At 48.5% G+C, this 14,952-nt stretch overlaps 1 protein-coding gene across 5 annotated transcripts in view; it reads right to left on the minus strand.

The window, feature by feature from the left end:
* Window positions 1-14,952, minus strand: part of ZNF410 (zinc finger protein 410) — a 1,181,063-nt gene that overhangs the window by 14,724 nt on the left and 1,151,387 nt on the right. The window lies entirely within an intron of this gene.

Below are 14,952 nucleotides of genomic sequence, written 5' to 3' on the forward strand. Positions count from 1 at the left end.
TTGACGATAAAAGTTTGCAAAGCCCAGCATGCTCTGGATTCCCTTGAACGAAGTTGGCGACGGCCAATTAAGAATGGCATCTACTTTGTGCATATCCATCCTGATCCCATTTGGAGTGAGGATAAAACGGAGGAATATAACTTCGGTAACATGAAATGAACATTTTTCAAGTTTAGCATACAGTTGATGTTGACAAAGTTTTGCCAGAACTGAACAAACATGTTTGACATGATCTTGTTTTGAAGAGGAGTATACTAAGATGTCATCAATATAAACCAGAGTGCACACGTCGATTAGTTCCCGTAAGACATCATTCATAAAATACTGGAATGCAGCGGGAGCATTGCAAAGTCCAAAGGGCAATACCTGATATTCATACAGGCCATACGTGGCACGAAAGGCAGTTTTCTAGTTGTCCCCTTCCTTAACACGAACAAGATGGTGTGCTCCACTAAGGTCCAATATAGTGTAGATCTGGGCATCCTTAACTTGATCTAGCAGTTCCGGAATTAGAGGCAGTGGATAGAGATTTTTTACGGTGATTTGGTTCAGTGCGCGACAGTCGATGCAAGTTCTCAAGTCCCCTTCCTTCTTTGGAATGAAGAATAAGGGACTGGCTGCCAGTGATTTAGACAGGCGGATAAACCCATTAGCCAGGTATGGATCTAGATAAGATTTCAAATTGAGGTTTTCTGGTTCTGTGAGTGCATAGATTCGACCACAAGAAACTTGTGCACCGGGTATGAGAACGATCTGACAATCATACGGCCTATGCGGCGGCAGGGTATTGGCTTGTTCTTTCTGAAAAACATCTTGAAAATCCTGGTATTCGCTTGGTAGAGTAGCTGTAACCCCCAGTACTACTGTTGCTGTTCCACGAACAGATGTCTGTGAATCCATTTTCTGCTTTTCTCTGTGGTAGCAAGTGAGAGCACAGTCGTCGGAAAAAGCCAACTTGTTTGCACGCCATTCTATTTGAGGATTGTGAGCTACTAACCATGGCATCCCTAAAATCAACTGGAACTGAGGAGCCTTGATGAGATCGAAAGCAATAGATTCTCGGTGTCCATCCTGGTACAGAAGGGTTAATACTGCTGTACATTGGGTTACAGGACCAGAAGCGATTTCAGTACCATCAACAGTGGTGACCTTTTCAGTAGTTGGCTTTTTGCATAGGGAAAGCCCTATCTCTGCTGCCAGATCTTGGTCTATGTAGTTTTCAACTGTCCCGCTGTCTATGTATGCTTCTACGGCTAGGTAATGCAAAGTGTGAGGTCTGTGGCTCATTCTCCTCGCTCGACAAACGGACCTCTTCGCTTGGCGGGCTTGATAGTTTTCCGTCTCCTTGTTGTCGTCTTCCTTTTCTGTAGCTCCAACAGTTCTCATCGGAGGCTTTATTGGACATTCTTTGAGGAAATAGCCTGATTTTCCGCAGTATAGACATAAGGAACAAGTTACTTACCTGTAACTGTTGTTCTCCAGCATGGGTCTGGCATGGATTCACATGCTCATGAATATTCCCCGTCGTCAGGCTGGGAATCCTCAGTAAAGAAAAAATCATTTTCAGTTTCGTTTCTGAACTGTCTTTCTACTAGTAACCAATCACTGGTCTCTGGGTCATACTGCCCCCAGCCAATGACTGCCCACTACCTAAGCCCCTCCTCTGGCAGCCATCTTCAGATTTGGTAGCACCTAAAGTGGCAGTACGACCAAGAGAAGAGCCGCAGAGGGGTAGGAGGGAAGGTTCGCATGTGAATCCATGCCAGACCCATGCGGGAGAACAACAGTTACAGGTAAGTAACCTTCTCCAGCATGGGGTCTGGCATGGATTCACATGCTCATGAATACAAGAATACATAGCAGTACACACATGCACAACCACGGGAGGTGGCAAGGCTCAACATTAAGCATGTCAACAACTCAACATCAAGCATCTCTTACCTCCTCACAAGGCTCACCATCAAGCGAACAGGTTGCGCAGCACTGCCTGAACGACTCTGGACTCCTCCCTGGAATCCCGGTAGACGCCGTAGAATCTCATGAAGGTGTGCGTCAACCTCCACGTAGCAGCCCTGCAGATGTCCAGCAGGGGCACACCAGACAATAACGCTGTGGTAGCAGCGATCGCTCTGGTTGAATGGGCTCTCGGACAGCCGTGCAACGGTCGGTTTGCCAACTCGTGACAGTGCATGATGCAGCCGGAGAGCCATCTGGAAATGGAAGCCTTTGAGAGGGCCTTCCCTTGGTTCACAGGTCCAAAGTTTACAAACAGCTCTGATGTCTTCCAAAGACTCTTCGTGCGGTCCACGTAGAACTCCAGCACTCTAGCCACATCCAGCGAGTGCAAAGTCCTCTCAGCCGGTGACGAATGCGACGGGAAGAAAACAGGTAACACCAAGGGCTCGTTGAGATGGAAGTCCGACAGCACCTTGGGCATGAAGGAGGGGCGCATCCTCAGCGCTACCCTCGTCTCGTGGAATGTCAGGTATGGAGGTTTACAGGAGAGAGCCTGGATCTCTCCCACTCGTCGTGCGTAGGTCATGGCCACAAGAAACGCAGTCTTCCACGACAGGAACTTCAACGGTGCCGAATGCAGAGGCTCGAATGGCAGCCCCATGAGCCTGGTCAGCACCACGTTGAGCTCCCACGCTGGGGCCAGAGCCTTCACTGGCGGGAATGATCGGAACAGTCCTTTCATGAACTCCTTCACCAGGAGATGAGACCACAGAGATGACCGCCCCGGAGTTCTGGTGTAGCGGGAGATAGCCGCCAGATGGATCTTGATGGAGGCATGTGCCAGCCCCGCCTTGGCCAGCGATAGCAAGTACGGCAGCAGCTGAGGTGCCGTAATCCGCAGAGGGTTAATCTTCTGTGCATGGAGCCAGACAGAGAACCTCTTCCATTTGTATCCATAGCACTTGAGAGTCGAGGACGCCCTGGCCTTTGCAAGCACCTCCTTGCAGTCTGCTGGGATATCGTACCCTCCAAACTCTAGTGCTGTAGGAGCCAGGCCTGCAGGTTCAGCGATCCTGGGTCGTGATGGAGGATGGCGCCTCCCTCCCTGGCAAGAGGATCCGCGTCCGTCAGTAGTTTGACTGGGGGGGAGGGGGGGCGTTGACATGTCCAGAAGGTCTGGGAACCAGATCTGCCTCGGCCACGCCGGTGCGACACGGATCATCATGCACCGGGACCGTCTGAGTTGACTGAGTCGCAGCAGCAGCAACGGCAACAGGGGGGGGGGACGCATACAGGAACAGACCGTCCCAGGCGAATGAGAAGGCATCACCCATGCTCCCCGGCTGGGGAAACTTGCTGGCGAACCTCCGGCACTTGGCGTTCATCGCTGTTGTGAATAGGTCGATCTGGGGATTGCCCCATTGTCGGAATAGGAGATCCACTTGATCCTGCCGAAGTTCCCACTCGTGGAACGAGTGCAGCTTCCTGCTGAGTGAGTCGGCGATGGCGTTCTTTATTCCTGCCAGATGGAAGGGCACCAGGCAACGGCCCAGTGCCACAGATCCTGCGATTCCTTGGATAGGGCTGGGGATCTGGTGCCCCCCTGCTTCCTGATGTAGAACATCGTGGTGGTGTCGTCAGTGAAGACCCTTACCACCTTGCCCCTGAGGGACGGAAGGAATGACCCGAGGGCCCAGAACATGGCTCGGAGCTACAGGACGTTGATGGGTAGTGACCGCTCCTTCGGGAGCCAAAGGCCTCTTGCGTGGAGATCTCCGGTGTGTGCTCCCCATCCTTCCAGAGAGGAATCCGTCGTCACTGTTTCCTGATGTGCCGGGGTCTGGAAGTCCATACCCGCCGCTAGATGCGCGTGGGTACTCCACCATCGGAATGCTTGGTGGAAAGTCTCGTTGAGTGAGATCCTGTCTTCGGAGCTGCCCGCCGCTTGCATCCAACGGGCATCGAGGAACTCCTGCATTGGTCGCATCCGCAACCTGCATAGGCGCACGAGGTAGATGCACAAGGACATCATGCCGAGTAGGGACTTGATGGACCTCACCCTGGCCACGTCCATGGTCAACAGCCGTTGTACCTTGCCCAGGATGGCCTTCATCCTTTCCTCTGACGGTGAAGCCAATCGCGCTACTGTGTCGAGTCTGGCTCCCAGGAACAGGGCGTCTTGCAATGGTACCAAGTGGGATTTTGCGAAGTTGATCGAGAATCCCAGATCCGTGAGCAGTTGGACGGTCTTCGCTGTGTGATCGACAGCAAGTTCCCTTGACTTTGTTCGGATGAGCCAATCGTCCAGGTAGGGGTAGACGTGGATTCCCCTGCAGGCATAGCCGCGCCGCCACTGGTACCAGGCACTTGGCGAAGACCCTGGGCGCCGACTTCAATCCGAAGGGAAGGGCCTTGAACTGATAGTGTCGCCCTTGGACCACGAATCGTAGGAATTTCCGATGTCCTTTGAGAATGGGGATGTAGAAGTAGGCATCCTCCAAGTCCAGCGATGACAGGAAGTCGCCTTCCTCCAGCTGTCCCAGCACGTGCTGGAGGGTGACTATCCAGAATTTCTGGGACTTGATGTATTTGTTTAGACGACGAAGGTCCAGGATGGGTCGCCAACCACCGGTCTTCTTTCGGACAAGGAAGTACCGCGAGTACACTCCGGAGCCCCGGAGCGTCTTCGGGACAAGTTCTATCGCGCCCTTTTTCAGCATTGCTCGTACCTCCAGAAGTAGCTGTGGGACGTGGTTTTCCTTCCTGGCCACAGGTGGTACACGGGGACAATTTCTTTGAATTCCAGAGTGTGCCCATGGGCCAGCACGTCCAGCACCAAACGGTTGGTGGAGATGGACTCCCACACGCTGACGAATTTCGCCAGCTGTCCTCCCACCAGGGTGCTTTGGTGGGTGCCTGATGCCGCGGCCGGTTCATTCCTGCTTCGCCGAGGCCTTGGCGCCGACGACATCCTACGGCCTTGCTGTGGCCTCCTGCGATGATGAACGGGCCGCTTGGCGGTACGATGAGGAACTGCCACCAAATCCTTTGGAGGCACCTTGAGACTTGCCTCCGGAAGGTCCAAGAGGGCGCCGTCATTGATTGAGAGAACCCAAGGCCCGGGCCGTCTCGGTGTCCGCCTTGATGGCCTGCAGTGACCCGTCCACTGCCTTGCCGAACTGGTTGTTCCCATCGAAGAGCATATCCAGCACCCTGGTCTGCACGTCCTGACGGAAATCGGTGGCCTTAAACCAACCGCGCCGGCGAAGGCAAACGCTGTTGCCCATCTGGCGAAAGCCGATGTCGGCGATGTCCGTGGCCACCGTGATGGTGTGGTCCGAAGCCACCTCGCCTTCCTGCAGGATTTCAAGGGCTTCTGCCCTCTTGTCGTCTGGGAGGAAGTCCAGGAGGGGAGCGATCTTGAAGCACAGTTCCCTGTTGCAGCACGCCACGATCGCGAGGGCTTTGGCCGCTTTGATGGTCGTCGCCGCCGACGAGATGACTTGTCGCCCCATGGCGTCCAGCTTCTTCCCCCTCGCCATCCGGTGGGGAAGTGGAAGTTGATCCCGTCGCCCCTGCCGATTTCTTCTTGAGTAGCGACAGTCCCTCGTCCCAGATGTCGTCTAATAACGGTACTGAGAGGATGGTCTTCCTTTTGGCCTTCCGTCGTTGGTAGAGGAAGCCCTCCTTCTTCTGTTCTTCGGGACAAAGTTAGAAGAGCTCCGAAGCCCTGGCGATCATGGCGTGGAAAGAGCCAATTTCGTTGGGAGGGGAGGCCTGGGCAGGAGGTGATGGGAGATCCGTCCCGTTGTCACCACCGTCGTCGTCCGTCACTGTCGTCGCCATCTCCGTTCCCGTCTCATCCTTTGGTGGAGGGAAAGGTGGTGAAGGCTGGAAAGGAAGGGGAGGATGGATTCGCCTCCACTTGTTCGGTGGGCTTCCCGACAGTCTAGGCGCCACTGGATCGTCAGCTGGGGTTAAGGGCAACCTTGTCCTTATCTCTGTACACAGGGCCTGGATAGCCATCAAGATTACTCCTGAGTTGGCCTGTGACATAGGCACTAGTTGCGACGGGAGCAACGGCTGGGGAGTAGGGTCCTCCGTCTCCTGCACGGTCCGCAGCTCCTCGTCGGCTCCACCATCGCTTTCTACATCCTCCTCATCGGGATCCCTCCCGTAGGACCGGACTTCCTCAAACTTTTTGTCCAGGATCTTTGCAACGCCAGCAAGCTCATCTTCAGAGGTGGTATCTGTGTCCGTTATGGCTACTGTGCCCCCCCGACTCTTTCTCCACCCGAAGTTTCACGGGGGTGATATCGATAGGCTGAAAAGAGGATTCCCTCTGGGGTGGCAGGGAAACTCTAGGGCCGGAAGTCGTCTCCACTGGGGTAGCCTCCACAGGCTTCGCCAGGGCCGCCGCAATTCCTTCGATCGAGGCCTTAGCTGGGTGAATCAGGGCTTTCGTGACTTTGGGCGTGCCTGAGGCCTTCACCTTGGGGGGAGGGTCGATGTCTCGTTCCCCCTCGGCTGTCGCCGTCGGGATCGTCCGGGGCTTCTCCCGAATCTTACCCGGGTTCTCCTACTTCCTCTTCACCGAGCCAGAGTGTTGGCTCGTGGTAGTGACATCGCGCCCTGCCTGGCAGCCAAGGAGCCCGAACCTTCGGCGCTCCCGGTGCCCGCGGACTCACGGTGCTTTGCCTTTTCTTGGGCCCCCGTCGCCGGAGCGCCCTCAAAGGTCTTAGAAGACCGCTCGGATGACTTCTCACCTGCTGCTGGGTTTTTCCCTTCGAGCCAGTTGGTGAGTTGGGTACGACGATCCCTTATTGCCCGCTCGGATTTGTTCGTACAAAACGCACAGTCCTTCTCCACGTGCGATTTGTCGTTGTGAAGGCAGTAGAGGCACCGAGAATGCTCATCTTCCTTGAAGACATTCTGTAATCCGCATCCAGGGCAGCTCCTGAACAGCTTGGATCGAGGCGTTGTGTTTCCTTTGTCCTGGGCCATGTCCACGCGGGGTAGGCCTCAAAGATCTTCCGGAATCCTCCAAGAAGCGAAAACTCAATGAAAATTCGCCCTTGAGGGGCGTAGAAAATTCTGAAACGGGTCCCCTTTTGATCGGAAGTAGAATCGGTGGAGCTTGAGGCTCGATTGACCCAAAACAATAAGAGTAAACTCTTCAAAAAAAAAAATTGCAAAACGCAGTAAAAGCTCGAGAGCTATAGCACGAGGACTCCCAACACTTGAACGTGTAGTAAACATCTGAAGATGGCTGCCAGAGGAGGGGCTTAGGTAGAGGGCAGTCATTGGCTGGGGGCAGTATGACCCAGAGACCAATGATTGGTTACTAGTAGAAAGACAGTTCAGAAACTAAACAAACTGATTTTTTCCTTTAGCGAGGATTCCCAGCCTGACGACAGGGAATATTCATGAGCATGTGAATCCATGCCAGACCCCATGCTGGAGAATAGATGTTGCCTTCTTTTGTCTCTTTCAGCCTTAGTTAAGGAAGCCCGTACCCCTCCGATTTGCATGGGTTCTAGTGTTCTCCGCTGAACGTCAGACATTGTCATTTCACCGGACATACATGGCACAGGTGTCCAATCTCATCCGATCAGCTTTTCAGTCCTGTAGCCTATGATCTAACTGAACAACAAGTGTCATGAGAGGATTAAGGCAGCGAATATGGCAAGTGAAATGTGTACAAATCACACAACGAATAGCCTTGAATCAAAACAACATGCACATAGGAACCAAGACTCATGTATACTAAAACCCAGGAGTGCAAACAGAGTGTGAAAAATATATGAAAAGGGATGTGGGGTAAGCACTTAGACACTCCTTATGACTGCAAGGAAAGTCGGCAAGCTCCTTACCCACTATGCTATTACAGATACTGACAGCACTAAGCCCACGTAGAAGGCAAGCAAGGACAGGATCTGTGAGCTGACACTCTTGATGGTATTGAATAAAAGAACTTAAAAACAGTACTCACATGGACGAGAAATACCACTTGAATGTCAGTAAGGCCACGAACCCTGTTGATCAAACAGGGACCCAGAAAGGCTATAACAGCAATGGGAGGATAGATAAATACATAAGACTCAAGACAAGGGGCAAGTAGGAATAGTGGTTATAGAATAGTGAGGAAAACATAGGCATTCACACAGGAGCTAGCTACAACAGCACACCACACCTAATTATCAATGGGAAATAAATGCAGAAGTGCAAGGGAAAACATGGAATGGATTCCAAGAGAAAGTAAAGGAGCAGGGAAAAAACGAAATTACAAAGGCAAACTTCCCTCACCCATCCAAGGAAAAGGACAGGAAGCTAAACTATTAACAGGAAAGATTAAAGCATCAAGGTTTACAGCAGCAAAGGACAAAGTCAAAGAAATAAAGAACACAGGCAAACCGGCTGCACCAAAGGGAAAGCACGGAGAAATGCTGCCTTTAAACAGAAGAAGACAGAAAGGGAAATCTGAAAAGCAGAAATCAATTAAGCTCAACAATTCGAAATCCAGGGTAATGAACAAACAATAGAAACTAGGAACTAAGCACAAAGCTAAGAACCAGGAACAAGGGACCAGTCACAAACGGGAACACTGCATCAATGACCAGCGCTGGACTGAAGCAAACTGAGGCTTTTAAAGCTGCTAAACGAGCACACGCCTCAGGTGTGCTGATTGCTGCACCTGCAGCCACAGGTGTTGCCTATCCTCCACCCAACCTTGTCCTGCAAGGGAGGAGGTGAAGCAGTGGGCCAGGCATTCTGGGAAGCATAGTCTTTTGATTAAAGAAGCATGCTGGCTGCCAAAAACCTGGAATGGATCCAGAAGGGAAGTAGCTTGGAAAATAGGGATTTAGCGCTCCCCATTCATGACAGCACTGTAGAATAAGGTTCGGAGGGAAAGTCCAGTAGGGGATAAACCCCAAATCATGCCCCCAAGTGGTGGGAACGGGAGCAAAGGGAGCGAGCCGTGACAACAAGATTGATAAACTCTGTACAGTCTCTTGGTGGATTAACCACTTGTGCTAGGACATCCTTTAATTCTCCACATAGACCCCGGTGGAATAATGTGGTCCTTTTATCTTTAGGCCATCCCGTTTCAACAACTAACCTATTAAAGGTTGCTATATATGATAGCAAGTCTTGGTTTCCTTGACGGAGGGACAAAACTTCATTATCCAATGCTTGTCCTTGGGTATGTCGAGCAAACAGTTTCTCCATTTCCTGCTGAAAACCACTAAAGTCACGTAGCAGTGGATCATCCTGACTTACTAATGGTACAGATCAATCTGCAGCACTGCCACTCAGATATGATAAAACAAAGGCAACCCGTGACTGGTCGGTAGGAAAAGCCCAGGGTCTACAAAGGAAATGAAGACTACATTGGTTCATGAACGTTGCATAGTTCTTTGGATCCCCCGCAAACCGTTCTGGTGGAGCTAAAGAAATTGTCTCAGGAAGAGTTATTTGTACCGGACTGGCTGGTGTTGTCACTGGCGGAACGCTTCCAGGTAAGGGGGCCTGTCCTGCCTGTGATTGGAGTAATTGTCTACTCAATTCCTCAGTACGATCTTTAGTAACTATCATTTCTCTCCTAAGGGAATTGGTTTCTTGCCTAGCTGAATGTACTTCGGCATGTAGCTGCCCCAATAACTGGGCAAACTGGTCGGTTTCGGATTTTTCCATGAGGTCCAGGTGGATAGTTATATGAGGCTTCGCGTTCTGTTACGCTCACCTGATATCCACGGGACGCTACTCAGCCCTGGCTGGAAGATTAGCACTCTCGAACCCTCTCCCTTGATAGTGTGTTGGACGTGGATAGCGCCTGCAATACAGGAGAACTGGATATAAGGCTTCAATGTCTCTCTTGGATTGATTCCCACCTCGCTCAGCCTCTAATTCCACCCTTAAATCTAGTCTCTCTCCTCACCTTAATATTAGGTATGGTGTGCTCTCTGTCCTGCGTCTCTGTGCAGGGGCGCGTTGGAGGTGTAGGCGTTCGGCGACCTAGTTGCTTCACTGGTACGTTGCCCCGTGTTTGGGTCCAGCCCTGCTATAACTCTGATTTGCTTGATGAGGTAGGTACTACTATTTCACAGTCTTTTATCTTCCCCTTTTCCTCTTTTGCCTTTTTGTTGTTATTAATGTCTCTAGTTTCTTTCCCTCAGATGAGTTGGAGAGTTTTGGCGTTGCCGTGCTGTATAGGATGAGAATCCCAGCAAGGTAAGTGAATGCACGGTGCGCAGCGCTTTCTTGCCTTTCCTTTTTCTAAGCTGTGCCTGCGCCGCTTACTTTGCAGGTCGTTATGATGTTCCGAGATCAAGGAGAGACTGCATCTGGTAAGTAGTTTTCAGTGTCCTTGTGTGGCCGTGAGCGAGCGCTCACTTATAATGTGTCTCTGTCTTTTTCAGGTTGCTGCAGCGTTCTGAAAATGGATGCGGCCTCACGATGAAGAATCCCCGGTTCGCGTGTATTCAGGTGAGCAGCTGGTGGTAGTTTGAAGATGGAAGATTCAACACCAAAGCCAGGCTGCTACTTACAGGTAAGCGCTGAATAATGGTGGTGTTCTTCTTCCAGATACAGGATTCAGCATGTGGCAGGTTGCAAGAAACACTGGAGATCAGAAGTGGACACGGTGAGCGTAACGCTCCTAACTGCAGTATAACGTGAAGCATGTGCTGCTGTTTGGGTGTGGCTTATATAGCCCAGGTAAAGTAGTTCCAGGTAAAGTAGTCGCAGGCCCGGCCACACCCGAAACACTAGACCGCATAGCTCAGTTCTTTGGAACTGAACTATGAGAGTGCCTCCATGTTAACTGAAGTCCCAAATGTTGTCTTTCACATAACAGTATGAGCCTGGCGCCTAAGGCGCCAGGACTGGCTCCAAGAGAGTCCCTGATGGTGTTTTGTGGCCCTTGAGGCCACAACGGAAGCCTGTAACCTGGCCCCAGTCGAAAGGCTGGTTTGGCCATGATGACCAGGGGCATGAATCATGACAGCACTGGGCCGTTAGGTAGATTCAAACAGTCCAATAGAGTGGTGGTTCTCATGTTCTGAGTCATAAATCATGAATGCACAACGTTGGCTCTAATATTCTTTCCTCTCTTGAAGGCAAACAGCAGGAGTTTGGACATGCAGCCAGTGCTGCACACTAAATTCCAATGCTTTTGTACACATTGTTTAACTTGGGTGGTATTCTGAGAAAAGGTTGTTGCACATACTACTGTTCTGTGAAACAGGTTTAGATTGAGGGGGCAATAAGGTCTCCCTATCTGTGTAACAAGCTCGTTTGGCCGAATGCTTCAAAAGATTATATGGGCACCCTCTGTCCGAAAGCCGCCTATTCAAGGTATTAGCTTGTGTTTGATAATAATCATTGAACAACCTGTTCCGTCTGATTCGGAGAAGTTGACTGTATAGCAAGTTCTCCTTTAATGATTTGGGATGATGGCTACTATACAGAATTAACACATTTGGTCAATTTCTTTCCTATAGAGGTTAGTAAACAGTGGTCGAAGTGAGCGGGAGCGGTCAGGAGCGGGGCTCCTCTACTTTTTTTAAATTACCTTTTACAGCTCCTATACTTTTATTTTTAAAAAGAAACCGTTCCAGAATGGTTTCGTTTTAAAATAAAAGTGTAGGAAGTAGTTGAAACTTGCACTTTCAGTGCACTGCACTAAACGTTCCCTTAAACAGAAGGTGCAAGTGTTTGGGGTGTGGAAGGGCACGTGGTGATGTGGGTGCCGGGAGTGGGTGCAGGCCAGCAGGGAACATAGTTCCACTACTTTTTTTCGTACACTTCGACCCCTGTTAGTATATATCTTGCCTTGATGGTGCCTTATCCAAATGTCCAACAAAGGTACCTCATTATGATCACAGTGATGGGTGAAATGTAGATTGGCATTGAATGTGTTAAGCCACACCATAAAATCATGGTGTGGCTTAACAAATGCAACAAGTTGCCACAACGACGCCATCTGTTTGCCTTAAAGAGAGGAAAGAATCTTAGAGACAGCATTATGCATTAACGATTTATGGCTCAGAACATGAGAAAACAACACTCTATTGGACTGTTGGAATCTACCTCACAGCCCAGTGGTACGTCACTTCCCTTACGAAAAATGCAGCGTCTGTAAATTTTGTATCGCAGGCACTGTGCAACTTGGACATTAAATTGTCATTCCAATTGCAACACAAAGAAGGTAATTTCCATGCTTCAGTGTCCCTGCCATAAAATCTATAGGCATGACAACTAGAAAGGTGACTACCCGAATTTGTGAGCACAGATTGAAGATACGTAATCGAACCTGTGCAGCGCCAATAGTACAACATTGTATGGCCATGAATCACTGTGTTTGCGATTTGCATTGGATGGTGATTGATGTGGTTAAACCTGATTTAAATGATTTCAGCATGTCGAATCCGTTCTCTTGACTTGAACAACAACGTCGCCGTAATGGTCAAGTGATGTATTTCCCTTAATTAAATGGCGTGTAAAGGCTGAACTTCGTTTTTACATTGGTTTCCCTGCAACTTTCGTTTGATAGGCGAAATGGAAGTGCCTCTTCCGTGAACTGAAGGTAAATTGGGCTCCTTTTTGTCAGGACACAATGTAATTATGAGTTGCCCCAATGGGGGACTGGTGCCGAGATGGTAGGCTGATGCAGCCCTGTTTTGGTTTTTGCAGATGGAACATTGGTCTCTGCAGATATAACAGTGTTTTACGTGGGAGTGACCACTTCTATAATCATGAGCAGAATAAGACATTAAGGTTAGAACGCATTCTTGCTCTATTAATTTCTGCAATTGGACATGTGATCATCAGTACTTGCAACTGGACATTTGAAAATTGGTCCCTTTGGAGTGAACTTAATTGGAGCCGATTATGTTTCTTTTTTGCAGACACCATTGTGTTGGGGTATGAAATGTTTGGGAAACTGACCTGCACTAAAAAGCCTGTTTGATGTTTTCCGAATTTGGGAATGCGCAAGCATGCAATCGAGTAGGTTTTCTAAATTTGCAATCATTTTTTCATATGTTTTAGTCTCATGTTTTTGCATTTTATTTCATTTGCTTGTAGTAATTATGTGATTGTTACTTTGGTAGACATCACTATGGTACGCTTGCATTTGTTGCCACCTCTCATGAAGCTTGTTATGCACTGAAGAAGGCTTGACCACCCAATCACACGGGCCATGTTCAGCCAAAGTTTGAATAGTCAATTTGGAATAAGATCGGCTACTTCCAATAACCATCTTGTACTGGGATAGATGGATGTTAAATACCATTTCCATTCCCTACTTGAATAGATTTGGCACATGAAGAACTCAAGGGTACTGCTGACCTTTCAATAGCTATGCTGTGTTTTTATTTTCTTGTTCGTTAGTCTAATATGTGTTTTTATAGTTTTCTCTGTGCTATTGGTAGAACTTTACTGGTGGTGTGTTGTTTTGGAGGTGGTCAGAGTGGTGTCATTGGTTTAGACTGTAGGCTTGTTTGGCAATTGTCTTTAGTTTCCTCGATTTGTGTTGATATTATTTGTAAATAATATCAACCTTGGGTTTGTTTATGCCCTCTTTATTGATTCTTGTACATTAATAAATGCTTCATATATATGTTTTCAATAATAATGCTCATTGACTTTGTACCTGTAGTAACATCTCTAAACAGACAGGGACTCTTTTTGTCTCTTATTTAGACTCCACTTACGCGTGCCTGTTCAAAATAATTTTATGTGGATTACCTCTTCTTTGTGTGTACAAAACAACATGAAGGCATAACACTGATATATCTAATTACAGTACTTTCAAATATTTCTACACACAGAGAACATTTGGATTTGTTATTTTCATTTCCCAGGCAACTACACCTTTAAATTCAGGAAACCTCAAATTACTAATCTCCAAATAAACACTGGAAACAATGGCTTTTCAAACTGAGCGGTTTTGTTAAACTTCCTACCGAATATGCTCAGAGATCTGAGGCCTCCAAATTACAATGTTATGGTACTGGGCTAGGTCGTCGTTTCTTTGCCTAAATATAACACCTGGGAATGACCATGTCACTAGGCGGAATGTGTACTATGGAAAAGAATTGGTTATAAATGCACGGTGTCTGGGAAGTTTAATAATGCAGACACACATGTATCATGTGGTGCAATGGAACACCTGTGTTGCTCAAGTCATGTTAGCAGACTCCCCCCAAATCCCCTCTGCCCTCCCAAGAGTTCATTAAGGTTACAGGTATGAAATTCATAAAGACATTTACAGAAATATATAAACGTATGGGAAACACATATCCCGTGCAAGTGTAATCGTTTATTCCACACACCAAGCTGTGCCCATCCCATTTTTTACCTGCCATCCACATTCACGGTCTCTATCCCAATCCCTCTGTTACTTTACAGTCAACATAAAAAACAAGTGCAGCAGAGGATGAGGTGAACCCACATTGCCACATCAGACTGTCACTGGGAGAAGTAGGCCTCTGTCTTTTTTGGGACGGAATATGGTCAAAAGGATTCCCCTCGCTCTCAGACACACAAATGAGTAGAACATTCAGTATTTCTCTTTTTTATAAAATACCACAGGATAGGTTTTCCATCTTTGCACTTCAGAGAGTTGATAAGCATCACAGAGCCAGGACATCAAACATGAGAATAATTAAAAAGTAACAATTCCTGATTGGGCCGTTTTAGAGAACATTCTTGTCAAGAAAAACAGAGTCTATCTCCAAGGACAGTATAACAGAAAAATCCCAAAGCACACTCGGTAATGTTTGCATGTTCAAAATGGGTACAAAAGTTAAGATCATCTTTGGAATTCAGGAAACATCTTGAAGGTGGGCTTATCAAATCCACCAGATTGGAGGAGTTCCACCCCTGTAGCCCTGAAGGTAAGTCAGAATTGCAATGAAAATTAAACCCTTCGCCACTGATTTAGTAGTTAAATCCAAGGACACGTGTGTGCCTTTTTTCATATTTAAGTAT

Source organism: Ambystoma mexicanum, chromosome 14 (assembly GCF_040938575.1).
Source record: "Ambystoma mexicanum isolate Mex_15411 chromosome 14, UKY_AmexF1_1, whole genome shotgun sequence".
Taxonomy (NCBI): Eukaryota; Metazoa; Chordata; class Amphibia; order Caudata; family Ambystomatidae; genus Ambystoma; species Ambystoma mexicanum.